The sequence below is a fragment of the Mauremys reevesii genome, linkage group 7 (genome assembly GCF_016161935.1).
Source record: "Mauremys reevesii isolate NIE-2019 linkage group 7, ASM1616193v1, whole genome shotgun sequence".
NCBI lineage: Eukaryota > Metazoa > Chordata > Testudines > Geoemydidae > Mauremys > Mauremys reevesii.
In genome coordinates this window covers 111,059,608-111,079,178 of record NC_052629.1, presented here as the reverse complement: position 1 = coordinate 111,079,178, position 19,571 = coordinate 111,059,608, and the positions used below count along the sequence as shown (strand labels likewise).

Sequence of the window (19,571 nt, the reverse complement as noted above, 5' to 3'; positions counted from 1 at the left end):
GGTCAACCGTTACTCGATACTCAGAAAAAGACAGCCCCTCAGTCCTCAAGACATATTTATTATCTCTATTTGTATGTTTAATTCAGCATTCTCTTTCTGCTGAATAGGCTAAGCTGTACACAGCTGGTGCCCTGACTGATAGTTAACTTAATGTTTGTACATCATTACTGTACTATAACTGCTGGATAACTAATACACCTCTATCTTGATATAACTCTGTCCTTGGGAGCCAAAAAATCTTACCGCGTTATAGGTGAAACTGTGTTATATCAAACTTGCTTTGATCCGCACGTGTGCGCAGTCCCCCCTCCGCCCCCGGAGCGGTGCTTTACCGCGTTATATCCGAATTCATGTTATATCGGCCCGCGTTATATTGGCATAGAGGTGTATATATGACTCTTGCTAGGCTTAATTATATTAGGATCATATGTTACATCATCTCTGCAATGTATTTTGTAAAATGCCACTAAAAATCAAGATGGAAACAATTGCAAGTCATTAGCCTTGTCTTGCTTAAAGAAACATGTGATTATCTTTTAACACATGCTGGTATGTGCATCTGAGCATTCCTCTATCCAGTAAAGGAAAAAGGCCTTTTCTGCTCTGTTCAGGGCTGTGAAGCTATAACATGCTGCTAAGCTGTTCATGAGGCTGCCCCCCTGTAAGAACACAGCCCATCAACGTAAAGCCTGCCACCAGACCATTGTACCCAGGAGCACTGGTTGGCTGGTCTTTGGAGACTTTGCCGCTCACCCTATGACAATGAAGTAATGTGTGTCACTTCTAGATCAGATAAATGCCAGTCATTTTATAACCACTACTACACATGCTACTGAGAAACAGGCAGGAAACAACAAAAAGTCCCACAACCAGTGCAACATAAATGCCAATCCTTAACTGGAATGCTCAATATTGTTTTTCTGGTGCTCATTACTACTTATGGAGTCACAAATCCTTGTTAGCCTTCTGTTAGGTATAGCTTACTTTTCAAATATTTTGTTCTATGCTGAGTCAAAACTCAACATAGCTTGGCACTCCTAATTGGGGGGCGAGGGGGAATCAAACTGTCAGAAAATCGATCCTTGTGGAGAGGGGGAAAGGAGTGTACGGTATAGAAATACCAGCATAGTTGAAGATGATTTGAAAATATACTCTTAAAATCCAGCAACTTCAGATCTGTGTGTTGCTGAAAGCACCAAATAACCAGGAAAAAGTTTAAGCTTATAATCTGGTTATCAAGAGATGCTGACCACACCCAGCTCTAATTAAAATGAATGAGAGGTGAAGGCACATCTCAAAAAAAAAAAAGGAGGTGAAATCCTGGCCCCATTGAAGACAATGGCAGAACTCCCATTGACTTCAATGGCACAAGGCCTTCCCTCTAGGTTCTTGTACTTCTCCAACTCCCTCTCCCATTTGAGCCCTATGACATCCACAGCCAGTGAAGATCACTGTATCATGGCCCAGCAAGGACAACACCACACCTCTTTTGGAAGCTGACTGCAACAACAGATTGAGAGCAGCACGATCTAGTGGTGTGAGCACAGGACAGGATTGCTGATCCTAACCCATACTCTAGGCATGATCTTGGATCAAATGGAACAAATGGATATAAATTGGCAGTCAGGAAGTTTAGGCTTGAAATTAGACGAAGGTTTCTAACCATCAGGGGAGTGAAATTCTGGAACAGCCTACCGAGGGAAACAGTGGGGGCGAAGGACCTCTCTGGCTTTAAGATTAAGCTTGATAAGTTTATGGAGGGAATGGTTTGATAGGATAACGTGATTTAGTCAATAGGTCAATAACGTGCGACCACTGGTAATTAGTACCGAGGGTCAATGTTGGGATATTGAAAATCTTTTTCCTGAGTGTCTGGCTGGAGAGTCTTGCCCGCATGCTCGGGGTTCAGCTGATCACCATATTTGGGGTCGGGAAGGAATTTTCCTCCAGGGTAGATTGGCAGTGGGCCTGGAGGTTTTTCGCCTTCCTCCGCAGCATGGGGCAGGGGTCGCTTGCTGGAGGATTATCTGCTACTTGAAGTCTTTAAATCAGGATTTGGGGACTTCAACAGCTGAGTCAAGGGAGTGAATTATTTCAGGAGTGGATGGGTCAGCTTTTGTGGCCTGCATCTTGCGGGAGGTCAAACTAGATGATCATAATGGTCCCTTCTGATCTTAAGTTCTATGATTCTATGATCTTGAGCTCTGTCTCCATTTCCCCTTTTGGAAAACAAAGTCAGTAATATTTACTTGCCTGTCTGTGGTGCTGTGAGGCTGAATTAGTTAATATTTGTACATGACTTTAAAAATGAAAAGTGTTATTATTCAAGAGTTGATCAGAGTAAGGTAAACCCTATCTCCTACATGTATGTAAAGTATATGTTACTTTTCAGTTTTAAAGAATGAACTCTGTTGAACAGAAAATAATGTTTAGAAAAACAGAACAATTTAAATCAGCACTGCCTTATTTTAAATTGGGAGGGAGTTCTATTTAAGAAACCAGATTTTGCTACTTTGCTTTCCTAATGGTTAGATTTTTGTACTCTACATTTTGTTGCAACTTTAATTCTAAAAAAGTTATAGGTTTGGGTTTTTTTAACTTTTACAAGATGTTGAAAGTTGCCAGGTGATTATGAATATAACATTTATTTTCTTGACTTGATATTTGTCACAGTAATTTCTGAAACCATGAATAAAAAATTTAAATAAAAAAATATACAAGTGTTTCTTCTAAATTAAAATCTCACCTGTATGGGCCATCCTCAAATCGGCATTGTGTGTGACATTCCACACACAATTCAAAAGCTGCTGGGCGTTTTTGTTGTTTTTTCTCATGTCTATTTGCAGGTCACATTTAAAATTAACTTTTTTTCCACTCTAGCTATAACTCAGCAGTATTAATTTGCATTAGTCTGACATTTTGCATATAAGTTGCTTATAAAATGGTTTAAACTGGAATGGTCACTCATTGTGGAGCTACTTTCATTATCCACTCCTCCCTATCCAGATTCCTTTCTGCATGTATTTTAGTGGGAAAGGATCATCCTGATCTAGGATATTTGGTCATATTAACATCTGTCATATTTCCACATTATAATCACCACTTCAACCCTTTCATTATTTGGAACTGCCCCATGTGCTAGAAACAAATTTCCCTACAAACCGTGCAGATATGTTGCTGATCCTCTTTCTGTCTATATATGGTTTAACCAACTAATGTTTATAAAAGCCAACAACCCCTAGAGAGAAAGCATCATACTCATGTGCATTTTTACATACACTGAATTTTTGTATTCTAACTTTTCCTAGTGTTGTTCTTTATCAGTATTTTAACTCATCTGGAAGATGATGGGGGATTATTCACACAAAGGTGCACACACAAAGCTCGTGTTGAATTTCAATGCATCGTTCCAGCAAAACTATGTAGTTAGCTACTCTTCCTCTTGGGTAAGCCACTATCACATAAGCTGCCAATGGTAGTTTGAGAAAACATAGTTAATGTGCAAAGGTTGCTGTCAGGAGGAATGAAATTAATACCAAGAAACTTAAATTAATGTAAAAAGGTCCACTGATGTTATGTGACTACTGTACTGAAACATTTTAAAAGAAAACAATTCTAAAGTTAGAACTCTCATGTCCCACAAAGCTTCCTTTTTTTTAGCATTGTGTCAAGAGGCTTGAAGTTTTTTGTCACTGACGAAGCATTCAAAACAAAACATTCCGTCCTAAACTGGCTTAATTTTATATACAACTTTTTAAAGCTTTTGGTAAAAACCAAAGTGATTGCATCTTTACCAGCCGTATTTACTTTAGTCATTCTTGTATTTTTAAATGGGACAAACTGGTTTTTATACAGGCTAATGCAATGCTAAGTAGCAACTTACAGAATTGGCTCTCCCACAACTACTCCTGAGGGAATTATGCATGACAGTGAGGTGCACAGGCCACTGGCTGCATTGAGGTGGGCGATCACCCTGCAGCCCCCCCTCCTCCCCGGGGACAGAAACTTGGCAGTGAGGCTGCACCTGACCCTCACACAGTGCAAGGGCTGAGCCTGCCGCAGAAACACCCCTGGGCCCTGCTCCTCTGTGCCAGGTGTACCAGGTGTGGGTGGGCAGGCTCAGCCCACCAGGATCCAAGCATGGAGGGGTTTAGTGTGGGGGATCCAGGGGTGGGGTGAGAGGTTTCGGGGGGGGGCAATCTGGGTGCAGGCAGCTCAGTGGGAGAGCTGGATGTACAGGGGCTTGTTGGGGGGTTCTGGGTGCAGGGGCAATGGGACTTTGCAGGGGATCCAGATAAAGGTGGTTGGGGCTCAGCGGGGGTGGAGGGGGGGTGTGGCTGGGGGTAGGGAGATGGGTTTCGGGGGTGGGGTCCAGGTGCTGGGGGAGTGGGGCTTGATGGGGTGGGGGTCTAGGTGCAGCTGCGTGGGGATCAGTAGGGTGGGGGTCTGGGTGTGGGGGACTCATGAGAGGGATCCAGCTGTCAGGGGTAGGGCGTATCCGGGTAAGGGTTCGATGGGCCTGCTTAATGGGGGAGCCCCAGCTGCTGCTGATGGGAAGCCGCAGGCCCAGCTCTCGCTTCCCCTTTGATCCCCTACCCCTTTCTTTTTCGTCCCCCTACCCTCACTCTCACATTCCCCTTCCCTATTCCACCCCCCTCCTTCCCCACAACCTCACCCTCCCTTTACCAAGCACCACCACCAGCATTCACTGTTGCACAGAAAACAGGAAGGCTCCCAGCACACAGAAGGGGAGCAAAACTGGCAATAGGACCCAGGCAGGGCGTTAGCAAGCAAGCAAAGACAAGGCAGCCTCCTTCAGCTGGGCAGTTCTGTGCTTGCAGAAACGGGAGGGGGGGGGCTGCGGCAGTGGCACATAACCCAGTGTACCCCCTCCACACCTAACCTGTTTGGATCTTGTTTGATCCCCCCAAAAAACTGCATCCATAGTCATCCCCCCATGTGGCTTCCCTTTGGTTCCCTGCCATTTTCTGCAGGGAAGCACAGGAATTCTGTGGGGGTGGGGGGCAGCATTTTCTGCAGGCACACAGTCACACAGGGCCAGCTATTCCCAGAGATGAAATGACGTTAGAAAGAACCCCAAAGGTCAGTTCCCTCAAAGTTCCTTCCTTTATTGAGTTGACAAGGTAAACCCACTCATGCAAAAACCAGCTTTAATAACTTTTAATAATTATTTGGAATGGGGAAAATGGATGATGACTCCACTCTCAAGCTCCCATGACTTTGTAATCATGTGAAACTGTTTAAGGGGGGGTGAGGGTGGAAATCTCTCCCCTTTTGACCTGGCAAAGTATATGCTTGAGTTACGATATGGCCAATGAGATTGCTGTTTATTTCATTTGATTTATACTGCCTACCACCTTTCCCTCACTATTGAAACACCAAACAAGAACATGTTTAAAATACAAGGCATAACTTTAGTTTCTATGACAGAAGTTTATTTTATCCTGCACTGTCAGTGCTGCAGGAAAAGTAATCATGAGCTGTACCTATTTGTATTTACTTAAAAAATTAAACAGACTTTTGTTACAGGATAATGCTGAGATGGTCAAGATACTTACAGAACTGTGGCAGTGAAACAAAGGCATTTGTTCTTTTCTTTCAAAAAGAAAAAAAAGGCATTGATCATGCACTGGTGCTAAATTATGACTATTTCTATTAAACTAAGTTACTCCAGCAACTGGGACAAATATATAACTAGTGTGGATTGGATCTAATGGAAGAGGGTCCCCTTGTTGTTATGCTTTAGTAGTGTACAAAAATCCCCAAGTGGGTTATGTACTGTTCAAAGCCATCGGAAGTCAATGGCATGCCAGGTAGGTGCAGCAGCATATAATGAAGTGCTGGAGAGAGGCCTAAATAACAGACCTTGTTGCTTTTTCCGTAAGTTTAAGGAGGGTGGTGGGGTTGTTGTTTAAGGCCTGGGCTACACTAGCGGAGGGGTTTGAACTAAAATACTTTGACTTACCTAGCCGTCTTTATGGCGGCGAGTTGACTGCCACAGCTCCCCCATCGACTCCACTTACTCCTCCTGCTGAGGTGGAGTATGGGCGTAGATTAGCGGATCAATTTATCACGTCCAGACGAGACGCGATAAATCGATCCCCAATACATCGAACACTACCTGCCAATCCGGCGGATAGTATAGACATACCCTAAGTATTGCATACTTTACAGTGTGAATGACCAACTTTTGAGTTTTAACTTTTTTTTTTTATATGAACAATAAAATGACAGTCTGTGCCATTATAGTGGTCAAAACATTTGTATATTATTCAAACATGCTTGGGACATTCGGAAAGAACAAGGGCCTGTCTACTTGAAATGTCTATCTGCTTCTTAAAATTTATGATTAATTAGTTTAGCAATAGGTGGCCTAAAGACTTCTAAAACTTTTTTTTAGGAATACCATACATTATAAAATAACCCATCTCCCTCAACTGTGCTCAGAATATTATGAATTAAAACTGGACTTTTGTTTGCTATTCTGTATATAACATGCACTCAGAGAGCTTGTTGCTGGATCTGCTGGTTTAACAAAGTCACAACCAGACACTTCCACCTCTTTACACTTTTGGTAAGGCCATTCCATAGTTTAACTCACTGTACAATTCTGAGTTCAGCTTTATTTTTTTCAACTAATGCTAAAAGATCAGCTAACAGAAAAACCTATTAAAGAGGCCCGAGAAGTCAGTTCTAATGTAAAGCTACCTGCTTAGTTTCTCACAAAAAACAGTCTGTTTGCAAGAGGTCATTTGAAATTTGTTTGTGATTCTTTGCTACAAAGGCTAACCACATCCTGGCACAACAAATGTTTGATAAACAGACAGTACACACAAACTTGCTGTCAGTCCAGCTGTTTTTTTCTGACTCTACACTTGAGCTGGCCCTATGATTTTTTCCAGATAACAGAAGTTTGATTTACACAACACCGTGCAAGTGCCTGGGTGTGGTCCGGGTTTTTTTCTACTATTACACTGAATTTGCAGTAAGTTCCTGCATTAAGCTTTGAAAATAGTAACTGGGAGAGAAAAGTGAGGTTTGGGACAATGAATGCACATAGACTTTTCCTCTAGGCATAAGGAAGCAAAAAGAATGCATTAAACAGATTTTTAAAAAATATTTCACAGGAATAACCTCCACAGAGGGTGTTTGGGGCCCGATCTTGCATTGTGTGTGCACCTGTAATGCTGACAGACCCCTGGTGATCAGCATCAAACCTGGGACCTCTGGAGCTTAGTGCATGAGCCTCTACTGCATGACCTAAAAGCCAACTGGCTCTTAGCTAAGGCTGTAGAACAGACTCATTTAACTCTCTCTAAGTGGTCTTGGTGCCACTAGATGGGACAGACCACCCCCCCCAGGAGGTGCATGGGTTACACACTCAGAATTCCCACTGCAGTTTAACAGACAACTTTAGTAGTCAAGGAATGAAGACCTGAGGTTGCAGCAGATAAGAACAGCACACATACACCATGAGTCCAACATAGTTATTACATAGCACTCCTTTCTTTCCCAGTCAATAATTGAACTAAAGGAACAGTTCCATTATTCAAAATAAAATAAAAATCCATGGACTTTGTACAACAGGATAGAAGGCATGACTGGAACTCACCATATTGTATCTGTCAATGTGTTCTGCCAGAAAAAGTAGCAGGCAGAGTCGCACAGATTTTAATATACAGTACTACATAAATTCAAGAGCAAGCTATCAGAAATGCTTGTGCGGTCTTATTTTAAAGTGACATTGAAAATAAAAACCCCAATGAAGGGAGATAATTATTGCGCCTGGAGAACCTACAGTGTTTCATAGAGGCAGTGTTCCTAATTATAAAACAATTTTAAGTTTCCCATATTTTTGTAGGCTCAAGCCTGGATTTGCAAGATTGAGCCCGATCTGGGAACATCACTCTACGATGCTTAGTTCAATGCTATCAACTATGATCTCTCTGGCTAGCACAATTGTCTTGAGAAGATGATCCACCTTTAGTTTTAGGATTATGATGATGCATACCATATTTTCCCCACTCTTTCACAGGGAGAGGTCATAAGATTATGGAGGGTGGGGAGGTACATATCCCTAGTTTACTTAGTCCGTTAGCAGCAAGAATGACTTAATGCAGCCAGAAAAGCGAGCCCAATTCTGTGCTTGAGCTGCTCTAAGTGCCTTTGAGTTGGACACAGGAGAGTCGGTGCATGCAGAGACATGTTTTACCTGTTAAAGCATGTTGGTGGTGGTGCTCAGGGAACCTTGAAAATCCCCAGGCAGAATCCGGGAGGGTGAGTTCCAAGTACACACTGGGGTTGGGGAGAAATGGGAACCCGGAGGAAGGAGAGCATGGGGAAAAGACAGAGACACAGACACAGGAGTAGGGGGAGACAGTGGAAAGGGGTAGTCGCATATGCACTGATGGAGAGAAAGAAAATGGATAGATCCCCAAACAGGAAAGGGCACGAGGGGCCAAAAACAGGGGCCCCCCACACAGGAAGTGGGACATGGAGGACACACTGGAGATGGGGGCCCCCCACACAGAAAGGGGTGCATGGAGGGATCACACTGGAGATGGGGGCCCCCACAGGAAGGGGTGCCTGGAGGAGACACACTCAGGGGGGACACTGACTGGGGGGGGTCCACATAGGAAGGGGTGCGTGAAGGGAAACATGGAGGAGACACACACAGGAAGAGGCGCATGGAGGGGACACTGGAGACAGGCCCCCCCCCATAGGAAGGCGTGCATGGAATGGGCATGGGGGGCCCCCCCCACAGGAAGGGGCACACGGAGGAAACACACTCAGGGGGGACATGGACTGGAGGGCCCATATAGGAAGGGGTGCCTGGAGGGGACACTGGAGACGGGGCCCCCACAGGAAGGGGTGCATGGAGGGGACATTGGGGACACCCCCCCACACAGGAAGGGATACAAGCAGGAAACACACTCAGGGGGACATGGATGGGGGGGCACATAGGAAGGGGTGCATGGAGGGGACAGACTGAAGATGGGGGCCCCCCCACACACAGAAAGGGGCGGGGAGGAGCAGCAGAGCAGGCCCCGGGCTGCGCCTCGGGAGGCGGGTTCGGCGCGGGGGAGGCGGCCGGGCTCGGGAATTGCCCGCCGGGCCCCGTGCGCGCCACCCCCGCCGTGACCTGGGAGCCCCGGCGCAGCCCGGGCGGCTGGAAGAGGCGGGAGCCCGAGCCGCGCCCGGCCCCGCTCCCGGTGCTTTCCGCTCCGGCGCAGCCAGACAGGCCGGGCCGCGCCGCACGCTGCTCGCCCCCGGGCCGGCGCGGGAGGGGGCGACCGAGCCAGCGGAGCTCGCCAAGCCCGGGGGCGCCCACAGGGCCGGGCCCGCCGTCACCCACTCGCTCAGCCGCCAATGGGAAGCCGAGCCGGGCGGCACGTCGGGCCCTGCAGACACGTAATTGTCTGGCTTTTACTTCCCACGGGCGAGCCGCCAGCTCCCGGCGCTGCCTGCCTGACCCCAGCCCGCCCTGGCTCCTGAGCCAGCCTCCCAGCGGCCTGCGCTGCCTGCCTGGCTTCGTGCAGCCTGCTGGGGTTTAGCTGACTTTAACTTTATTTACAGCCACGCTTTAGAGACCGGCAATAAATTACAACCTCAACACAACCAGCCAGGTGGGTCTTCTCTGCCGATGTTCCTGTTACCCCGCACCACCACCAATGCCCCCAGCTGGATCAGTGGCACATTCTGAATTTAAAGTTAGTGAGGGCCCACTTGACAGAAAGATTAATAACCATGAAATGGCTTGTGTTGGCTGGCTTCTAGCCCTGTGATATTTATAGTCACCTCACACTGTTTTTCTCAGCAGTAATCCTGGTCCCTCGTGACAAACCACTTGGCCTTCAGGCTACTAGTTCATCCCCTTGGGAACCAGATTACTACAGAGGAAAAAACGGTCAGGCTACTTACTTGCTGTTACCACTGCAAGGTGTTTGAAAAGTGAGTTTTACAGAGATTGTTCATTTAAATTGTAGAGACAACAGTCTGAGCAGGATGGGGGGTTTCTGTGCTTAGTCATCTTCTGGCAGCCACATCTTCTAAAGTCGATTTTTTTTTTGTATGCTTTGAAGTAAATTAATAGCTTGTGTTTATATAGTGCTCTTCACCACAAAACATTTAAAACCTGTACAGAGAACAAAAAGCAGATGGCTCTTTCCCCAAAGAGTTTACAATCTATGTTAGCCCTGGGCTACACTAGCAGGGGGGTTCGAACTAAGATGTGCAACTTCAGCTACGCTATTCGCGTAGCTGAAGTCGAAGTATCTTAGTTCGATTTACCTGGCCGTCCTCACGGCGGCAAGTCGACTGCCACGGCTCCACCATCAACGCCGCTTACTCTTCCTGCTGAGGTGGAGTATGGGCGTCGATTCACGGATCGATTTATCGCATCCATACGAGCCGCAATAAATCAATCCCCAATACATTGAACACTACCCAGATTGGCGGGTAGTATAGGCGTACCCTAAGAGATGAGATGAATAGTGCCAGACAGAAGGGTAGAAGGAAACAATAAGACAACATTGGTCTGAATGGTAGGCAGTGGTCTCAGCACACCGGTGGTCTAACAATTGCCAAGAGAGTTTTAAAGTGGGATTTGAAGGGAATAATGAGGTAGCTTTGTGGATGTATATAGGAGCACCCCCTGAGTGTTGAGAGGGCAGCATGGGAGAAAACAAAGAAAATGTTGGAAAATTTGGCTAGTAGGCGATGGAGGCTGGTAGCATGTAATATTGGCGGGATGCAAAGAAAGGTGTGACTTGGTCAAAGGAATGGGCAAAGCAAACATGTTTGTAGCAACAGTCTGAATGGGTGTGGGCAGGGCAAGATCACATTTCTCAATGCCAGAGAAAACAACGTCGCAATAATTGAGGCACTGACATGAGTACCTAGATAAGGGTTTAAGCCATGTGGATGAGTAGGAAAGGCTGTAGTTTAGGAATGCTATGCAGAAAGAATCTGCAAGAGTTAAAGGTAGCCTGGATGTAAGGATCTAGAGATAGGTCTGAGCTGAATATAACATCCAGATTACAGGCTTGAGTGACAGGCAGGATGGTGATGTTGTCCACAGTGATTGAGAAAGGAGGCAGTAGAGAGGGCTTGGGGGGAGGGAGATTAAGCACTGATGGCTGGACATCCATGAGGAGATGTCAGAGAGAGACAGGCTTTTTAATATGGACAAAAGGAGATAGTTCTGGAGAAGAAAGGTAGATTTGTGAGTCATCAGCATAGAGATGGTAGTTGAATTTGTGCTTGCTGTTGAGCTTGCTCAGAGATAAGGTGTAGTGGGAAAAGAGAAGGGGAACAAGGACAGAGTCCTGTGAGACAGAAGGATGGGAAGGGGAAGAGGAGGAACCAAAGGACATGCTGAAGGAGAAATTAGGGAAAGGCCCTACTTCTTCTAAACCTGTTCCCTTGCTCAAAATGTTCACTAGGTTTTCAGCGTGAAAGAATGCATTTATGTCACCTCCCTCCCAGTATAGTTTCTGTGTTTTACATTATCTTCTGCTAAATATGTTGTGAAATATTCACTTCAGAGAACTGTGTGTGTTTTCTCCCTTTACGAATCTTGCAAGTGAAACCCTGGGTCAGATAGAATGCACAGCAAGATTATTTCTTTGACCATTCAAAATGTAACTATTTAATAGTAGTGTGGTGAAAAATGGGTACTCTGCTCTGTCAGCCTCATCAGACAAAAATGATACATCCTACTTTACTGGATGAACTGTGGAAATCTTCTGGCCTCCATACCTGCAGTTGTCCTTAGGCAGGGGTTAAAGCAGTGATACCAGATGAACCCTTGCTAAAAAGGGCATCATGAAATTTCTGCAAAGGTATCATGGTTCCAGGGGAACAAAGTCTACTTTCTCTGCAGTGTCTTATGCTCCACTGAGTTTCTAGGCCTCACTCCCTGCTCCTCTTGCAATTTCCTGAACTTCCCTCACTGGAGAGCTATACAATAAGTTCTGTAAGGAGTTCAATGAATAGTTTCTTCTGCAGAGTTTTCCACAGAAAGAAAACATTGGCAGGCATGTTGCAGAGGTACCATATTATTGGGGTATGGAAAGTCAGAAGAACCCCATGGGTTGTGGTGGGTCACCTCCTTACAATGACTGGGAAATCAGACTAATTGGATCTCAAGTTTGGTGGCAGAATCCATAGGCTACCTCCAGCATATAACATCCTAATAGGTACTGTAATTGTAAACTTCTGCAGTGGATTCTTGGGAGCACAGACAGGGAGTCAAATACAGCAGAGCAGTTGTTCTTGCCATAATAGATGGGGACATCTGGCAGTGCGCAGATCTATCTGAAGGCACTATATTTTTATAAAGAAAGGAAAACACCTCTGGTTCATTTTGTAAATGAGAATGTGTAAAAGAGGAATTACATAAGCTTCTTTCTCCTGAGTGAGAGGAGGCAGAGAAATCAGTAGTACTAGTCAGCCATTGTGGAGAATAAAATAAGATTAGATTGTTTTTTAAGTAGAAAAACAAATAACATAGCAGGGACCAGACAGGGTCCTAGAAACTGAGGATACTAAAATTGGCAGGGCCTGGAACCCTGATTTTTATTGAACAAATAAAGAGGTGCCTACTGTCACATGCACAGCCGGGAAGGCTACATTAAGAGGAGAATCTCAGTATGGTCCTGAAACAATGCTCATTTAAGTTTGCAGAAGCCTTTCCTCTGACTTCCAGTGGCTTTGGATCGGGCCCTTAGTGAACATTTTGTAAAGGGTCAGTTATTTAGTGATTAGACTGGTATCCATGATGGGTCTGGAACCAGGGGTCAAAATATTCTTAGGATGTGTACATTAGTTATTAGATGATATAGAAATTATTTAATATAAACATCCTGGTTCAGTAAGAGGACAACCATGCCAACTCTGTGTGCGGGGACTTGGAGGAGAGTCTGCCTGCTAGAAGCTTTGAGATGCCTGTAAGAGAAATACGTGTGTAGGCGTGAACTCCCTTCAAAGGACAATATGGGACTGAGCGTAGGCATGACAGATGTCAGGGAGCCCAGGAACACTTGCAAAGGAGAGACAGGGAGCGAGGAGTTCATCTGCAAAGGGCGACACAGAGAGCTGTGTCAGCCCACCCCTATAAATAAAAGTTCTGTCAGTTGTATTTTTGAACTCTGCCCCCTCTCCATAGTCTCTTGTTTGCATGATAGACCTGCTCACTTGTCTTCACCTCAGTATATATCTAGCAGCAGGCGGTGATAATCTCAGGGCAGTTTTCTGTTCCTTTGACATCCCTTAATTAAACATTTGCTAAGTATAGAACAGAAAAATATCGGAGGAAAAAACCCTCTGCGCTCTCATTAGATCGCTGTATTTATGAGACTTTGGGTGCTGCGAAGGGGAATGATACAGAGGGTGATTTTTAATGAGATTTAATAGAGGTGCCCTTGATTTTAGTTTGTTCCCAATTGTTTTAGCCATGATTTTGTGAGAATTATTAGCATATACATTGTAAGGACGTGACAAATCCTATGTGTTTTTCTTTGGCATGGATTACAAGTTCTGAGCAAATTCTTGCTCAGGGAAAACTTGCACTGGTTCCAAAGGGAGTTTTACCTGAGTAAAGATAGAGTAAGGTCTTCAGGATTTGGCCCAGTATCTGCAATTAAGTTATGAATAATGAAGAAGCTGTATTCAAATGATGCGTGCCTTCTGTATCAGGACAGATGAGGTCAAATGGTAAGTAGATCAAAGTGTATATAGTGCTTAGGTACAGTACCATGGGGAGGAGTGCTCTGGAAATACATAAGATGTGTGCGGAGGGACTGGGGAATGTTCTGACTCCATGTACCAGTACAAACCCTCCACAGGGCATGAGTCTCATTAGCCAAGTCCCCACATGCAAACTTCTGAGCCGGGCTTGGTGGTGATTTGCATCCAAGCCAGCTGGCCCATCTGGGGGTATTGGCCAAAGCTCAAATGGTGCTTTCATTTGGGCTGGTAGCGCTCCCATTCTGCAGTGGGAACACAGGCTAAACCAGTGGTTCTCAAACTAGGGCCGTTGCTTGTTCAGGGAAAGCCCCTGGCGGGCCAGGCTGGTTTGTTTACCTGCCGCCTCCACAGGTTCGGCGGATCGCAGCTCCCAATGGCTGCAGACCAATGGGGGCGGTGGGAAGTGGCTGCCAGTACGTCCCTCAGCCCGCGCCGCTTCCTGCAGCTCCCATTGGCCGCTGGGAGCTGCGATTGGCCAAACCTGCAGAGGCAGCAGATAAACAAACTGGCCTGGTCTGCCAGGGGCTTTCCCTGAACAAGTGACAGCCGTAGTTTGAGAACCACTGGGCCAAACCACTCAAGTATTAATAGTCTTCTGATAACTTCCCTGTGTGCTCAGAAGGACAGACAAGTTCTTCTTTGAATGCTCCATGATAGGATGTGCAAGCACCTATGCATTCTTGATTAGGAGCCCCCAGCAGTACACTAGCCATATTTCATGGAGGAGACCACATTTCATGAGGGAGATCAGATTTCACTGTCTGTGATGTGTTTTTCACAGCCATGAATTTGGTAGAGCCCTACTGTTTGGTCCTTTTTCCTTAGCTTTCCTCCTTTTTCTCCAGCTACCTGCTCATTACTCTGCTTAAATTACCTCAGGAATAAATCACTGCCCCATGAAAAGTACATAATCAAATAGATAAGTCTTGCATTTCACTCTTGTCTCTTTCACTCCCACACATGACTTTGCATGTGAATGTCTAAGATCTGTATGCCCTATATTTTTTTATCTCTAATACTGCAATTAATCGCATTATATAACCAGCCTACTGCTGTTTCTAATTAAATAAAAAACCCTGCATTTAAATAATGTAAAGGGTCGGTCTTGAAATGACAATGCCTGGAAATTCAGAGGGAAGGCTCAGACTCCATCCTCCCTTCAGCTCCATGTTTCTAAGACTTGCAGCATATACGGGGTGTTATGTAATGTCGCACAATCATTTCTGATTCACACACACTTCCCTCGCAATGGAACAAGCTAAAATTACAGGTTCATTCTTAAATGTGCAAATCCTGGCTCTTCCTCAGTTCCAGGCAGACCCTTGATGAGATTTAAATATAGCAGTTTTTGTACATTGTTTCCTACTAAGAAATAAAAACAAAACCCTCATACAATTATTTATTTACTTATAATTTTATAGCATCTAAGATTGCACTAGGAGCTTCAAAAGACAGATAAAAACATGATCCCTTCCCTGTGGAGCTTACAAACTAATTTCAAACCTGATGCCATGGGAGGAAAAACTAGACAAGAGGGAGGGATCTGAGAGAGAGTAGAAGATAGTAAATTATTCCAATTCTACCACATTGGTCAGGAGCACACAAGCACCAACCCCAGTCTGGGGACAGAGAAATGGCACAGGGGGAACTGCTTCCTCTGCATGCTACAGACCTTTACTCTGCACCACTGTACAGGTGTGGTTCTGCAGACAGCTGGGGGAAGTGTGGTGTAGTGGCCAGTGCACCTGCAACAACTTGGGGATCCACTGGCCAAAAGACTGAAACAAAGCACAGGAGCCATGCATGCTAGTGTTGCTCTGAGGATAGAATCCCTCTGAATCTCAATGGCAGCTCAATCAAACAGCCACAGTTCTCCCTGTAGCCTGTCCTTGGGTTCCAGCTACTCTCCCAGCCTGACCTCATCCCTGGATCTCTGTGCTCTAAGACTCTGGGTCTTCCCCCACCTTCCCTCCTTGAATCCAGTATTCAGACCATCTGTTTGCTCTTCCTTCCACCTCATCTTTCCCAGCTGTTCTTGGCAACCATCCAAGTCTGCCACGGGGTTGGTGGGGTTTGCAAGGTTCCTGAATGGTCCCTTGGGTGGGCGCATGGTTCCCAGTAGCCAGCTGTGTCTAGAAGAGCATAGGGAGGGAGCTGATAAGTTATATTCCAAACTTATCTGAGTCATAATATGTCAGTTTGCAAGATAAAAAGCCCAAACCACCCACAACTGTAGAGCAGTTGAAATTTACATGAGTATTTCTCATCTACTATTTATGAATTTCAAATGGTATTTTAATGCATCTGTATCTCTCTACACAATGTTTGTTACACCAGTTTGCCATTTCTCAGGTGAGTCTTGCAGTATTTGCTGTGTTGTTTTTTTTAAAGTCCTTGTTCCTAGAGTTATGTAATTACTTGACAATCTCAGCCTTCATTTGAAAATAAAGTAAGTTTCTAGTCCTCCTGGTTGCTGAGAAAAGATTAAAAACATGACCCAAGTGCACTCTAAAGTCTCAAACACCTATAGGCAAATACAAGGAATCCACAATGTATTTTTTTTTTAAATCTCATGATTTTTAAGGCCTCTCACGATTTGGGGTGAGGGGCGGCTGACTGAATATCCAGGGTTGGTAACAGTGAAATCCCGGTGTTTTCTTTAACTCTTTTCAATCCATAAACTGTAGGATGAAGAATCTTCGTTCATTCATAAGGTTCACACTTCTCTTTTTGCTAATGCTATCATTGCCATCTTATTTAGTAGGGAAAAGTCTGACCGGCTTTGCAATGGTTGTGTTTTCAGTTGCATTTTTTTTTACTTAATCTAATGACATATTTTACTGTAAATTGCAGTTTAGTTTGATCTTTAAAAAAATCATTGTACAAAGTGAACTATTTTTCAACCAAAATGTTTGCTGCTCCTATCAAGTCAATTAGAACATGCTCTTTATTGTAGGTTTATCCTAATGCTATCATTTCTTAATCACAAACCCCTCTGCTTAAGGAGATTCGTGACAATCCATTGATCACTGAGCTAAACCCATAAAATGTTTGTGAGGCATTTTAATCAGGTTGATGCCAATATAGCCCATTTTTCTAAGCTATGTAAAGACTTGGCTTCTTTAACTTTCCATTTCAAACCAGGTGCACAGACACAAGCAGAGGAAGCTAATCCTGGGTGGCTTTTTAATTTTATTATCCATCCCTAGGCTGACCAGATAACAAGTGTCAAAAGTCGGGACAGGAGATGAGGTGGGGGTAATATGTGAGGAAAAGACCCAAAAATCAGGGCTGTCCCTATAAAATTAGGACATCTGGTCACCCTATCCATCCCTTGCAACAGCCACAAACTCAATCCTTATCTTGCAGCTGGGAGTACAGAAAACTTCCTTGGAGAAGCGCTGTGCAGTGTCATTCCAGAGTAAATTACTTGCAATGGATTAGAGTCTTTACTATCATGTGCAAAAACAGGGGTCTGAATAGAGCTGTCATGTTACCTTCCAGGGCAAAGTCTCCTCTTACATCCTACTTGCTTGCTCTGATTTTCCATAGCTAACTTTCAGAGAGTGAGCAATCCCATAGGTGCTAGAACTATGGTTGCTGTTGCATCCCCTGGCTTGAAGTAATAACCCAAATACTTAGTCTCTGCATTCAATGACCCCACTATAAATTTTTTTTCCAAAACCCCATAATCCCTGTGAGTTTAATGAGGTAGAAGTTTTATGGGTGACACTGACAGCAGACATTGGTTCTGTGTCTATCTCTGTTGTGCCTCCTGCAGCTGTTGTCAGATTGGCATCACCTGCTAGAAATTAAGCAGAAAGAAATGCATGCTGCAAGAGCCAAAGTGCAGCTGGGCCTTGCAGGGAATAAGACTCAGTGGAAGAAGAATGCAGGCTAAACTCTTGGGTAGGCGATTGGTCAAAATTCAGTGAGGAAAAAGGATGAAAGAAAGAGAAGACAGGGGATGGGCCTTTAGAAAAAAGGGGGAGGGGTTTTTTTAAGAGAAGAAGGAAGAAAATAATAAATTAAAGGGAGAGAGCAAAAGGAAAGAAGAAAATGAGAACAGAGGAAGAGAACAAAAGAAGAGAAAACAAAGTGAAGACATGGAGACCGGAGAAAAAAGCAAGTAAAGAGACTCAACCTCCAGGTTAATTAATTGTATTTCCATGACGAGTCCTACATCTCTGTAAAACTGCACAAAGGGCTGTGGCAGGATGTTGCTGCTTTGGGAGTTTGGGGCTTATTACTTCATCCTGGGAGTTTGGGGCAAGTGTCTCTCAGATTTATATGCTGCCCTGATATGTAATTCCTCCCTCAACAAATGTCAAGTCCTGGTTTTGGGGTTTCTAAATAATTACAAAGGAATGAAGTGGCCTCAAAGATGGAAATGGGAGTGGTTGGTGGTGGTGTATTCTCTCACTTCCTTAGATCTGGAGTCAGCTGGGTGGAGGGCGAGGCGCTAGGGAAAGAGGCCGTCTTCTGGCTACACACCTGCTCCATAGGCTAACCAAGGAACGGTGGCAATTTGAACTCTGCAGTGTCCCCATACTTAAGGTCCGGTTCTGTTACCTTCATTCACAGTGGGTCAGATTCTCCAGTCCTCAGAGTTCACTGTGCTGCCTTACAATGCAATAAAGTAACATTAGACCAGCTGGGGATTTCTACAGGATAATTTATTCTGGAAGGTGGAATCTCTTCTAGCATAAAACTGGCAGAGGTGGTGTAGTTACCTCCTGCGTCATCTGCTGTAGGGTGTTTAAAGTGGAAGGAGGAGCACGTTGGGGTAGGAGGATGTGTGAGCTGGACAATACCTGATCCTCAGTTTGTTATGGCGCTTACAGCAGTGTTGGAAATTAGAACAGAGCCCCTGGTGCTGTCACTTTCACTGGGGCAGGGCAGATGAGGATTAGAGAGCTCCCTGTGGCACTTGCTCTCACTATGGCTGAGCACAGTTTGGCCCTGGTGGAGAATCAGGGTCTCTGAGTCGTACCTTCTTGCACAAGTAGGCCCATTGATTCAGGCTGAATGTGCCAATATTCTGCCACCCGCCGTCACTCTTTTATAACCTACTCCATGAGTATCCGCACTGAAATTAGTGGAGCTTCTTGTAGAGAAGGGTACTACTCTGAGGGAATAAGAGTGGCAGAATCCAGCTCAGTGGGGCTGCTTGTTGAGTAAGCACTATTCAGAATAAGGAAGGGTGTCAGAACTCAATCCTCAGTGAGGGACTTCTTCCCAAATACAGGTGCCCCATCTGTTACGATATTGCACCACTATCCATGGGGTCACTCCTTTGGCCCTGAGGCACAATGCTACTGTATTAACAGAGCAGGAGACATTCACTGCTCTGCAGGCAGTGGTGGTTAGCAGGCCTCTTCACCGAGTGGCTGCATACCTCATTCCTTACAAAGTGGTTGTATTTGTTACTTGCCTGAAGCACCAAATGAGTAAATGCAAAACTCAATTTGGAGTAAGCAATTCTTAGAGTGGTGAGAGTGTCAAGAAATCAGTGCACTGAGGAAGATCACTTTGCTTTTTTCTACACTGTGAGCTAGGGTGACCAGACAACAAGTGTGAAAAATTGGGATGGGGTTGAGGGGTAATAGGAGCCTATATAAGAAAAAGCTCCAAATATCGGGACTGTCCCTATAAAATAGGACACCTGGTCACCCTAGTGTGAGCCCAAGCCAGGAGAGATTTTAGAGTTACCGGAGAGAAAAAATACCTTCAGAAACATGAGATTAAAAAGAGCAGGGAGACAAAAGCAAGGAAAGCCTTTTATTTTGTAATTGTCCAGT

The 19,571-nt window shown here is 44.9% G+C and overlaps 1 protein-coding gene across 1 annotated transcript in view; it reads left to right on the top strand.

The window, feature by feature from the left end:
* Positions 1-9,536: 9,536 nt before the first annotated feature.
* Positions 9,537-19,571, top strand: part of BHLHE40 (basic helix-loop-helix family member e40) — a 53,831-nt gene continuing 43,796 nt past the window's right edge. The window contains exon 1 of the mRNA XM_039481130.1: positions 9,537-9,647. The gene's annotated coding sequence lies outside the window, so the exon portion shown is untranslated. The remainder of the gene's footprint in view (positions 9,648-19,571) is intronic.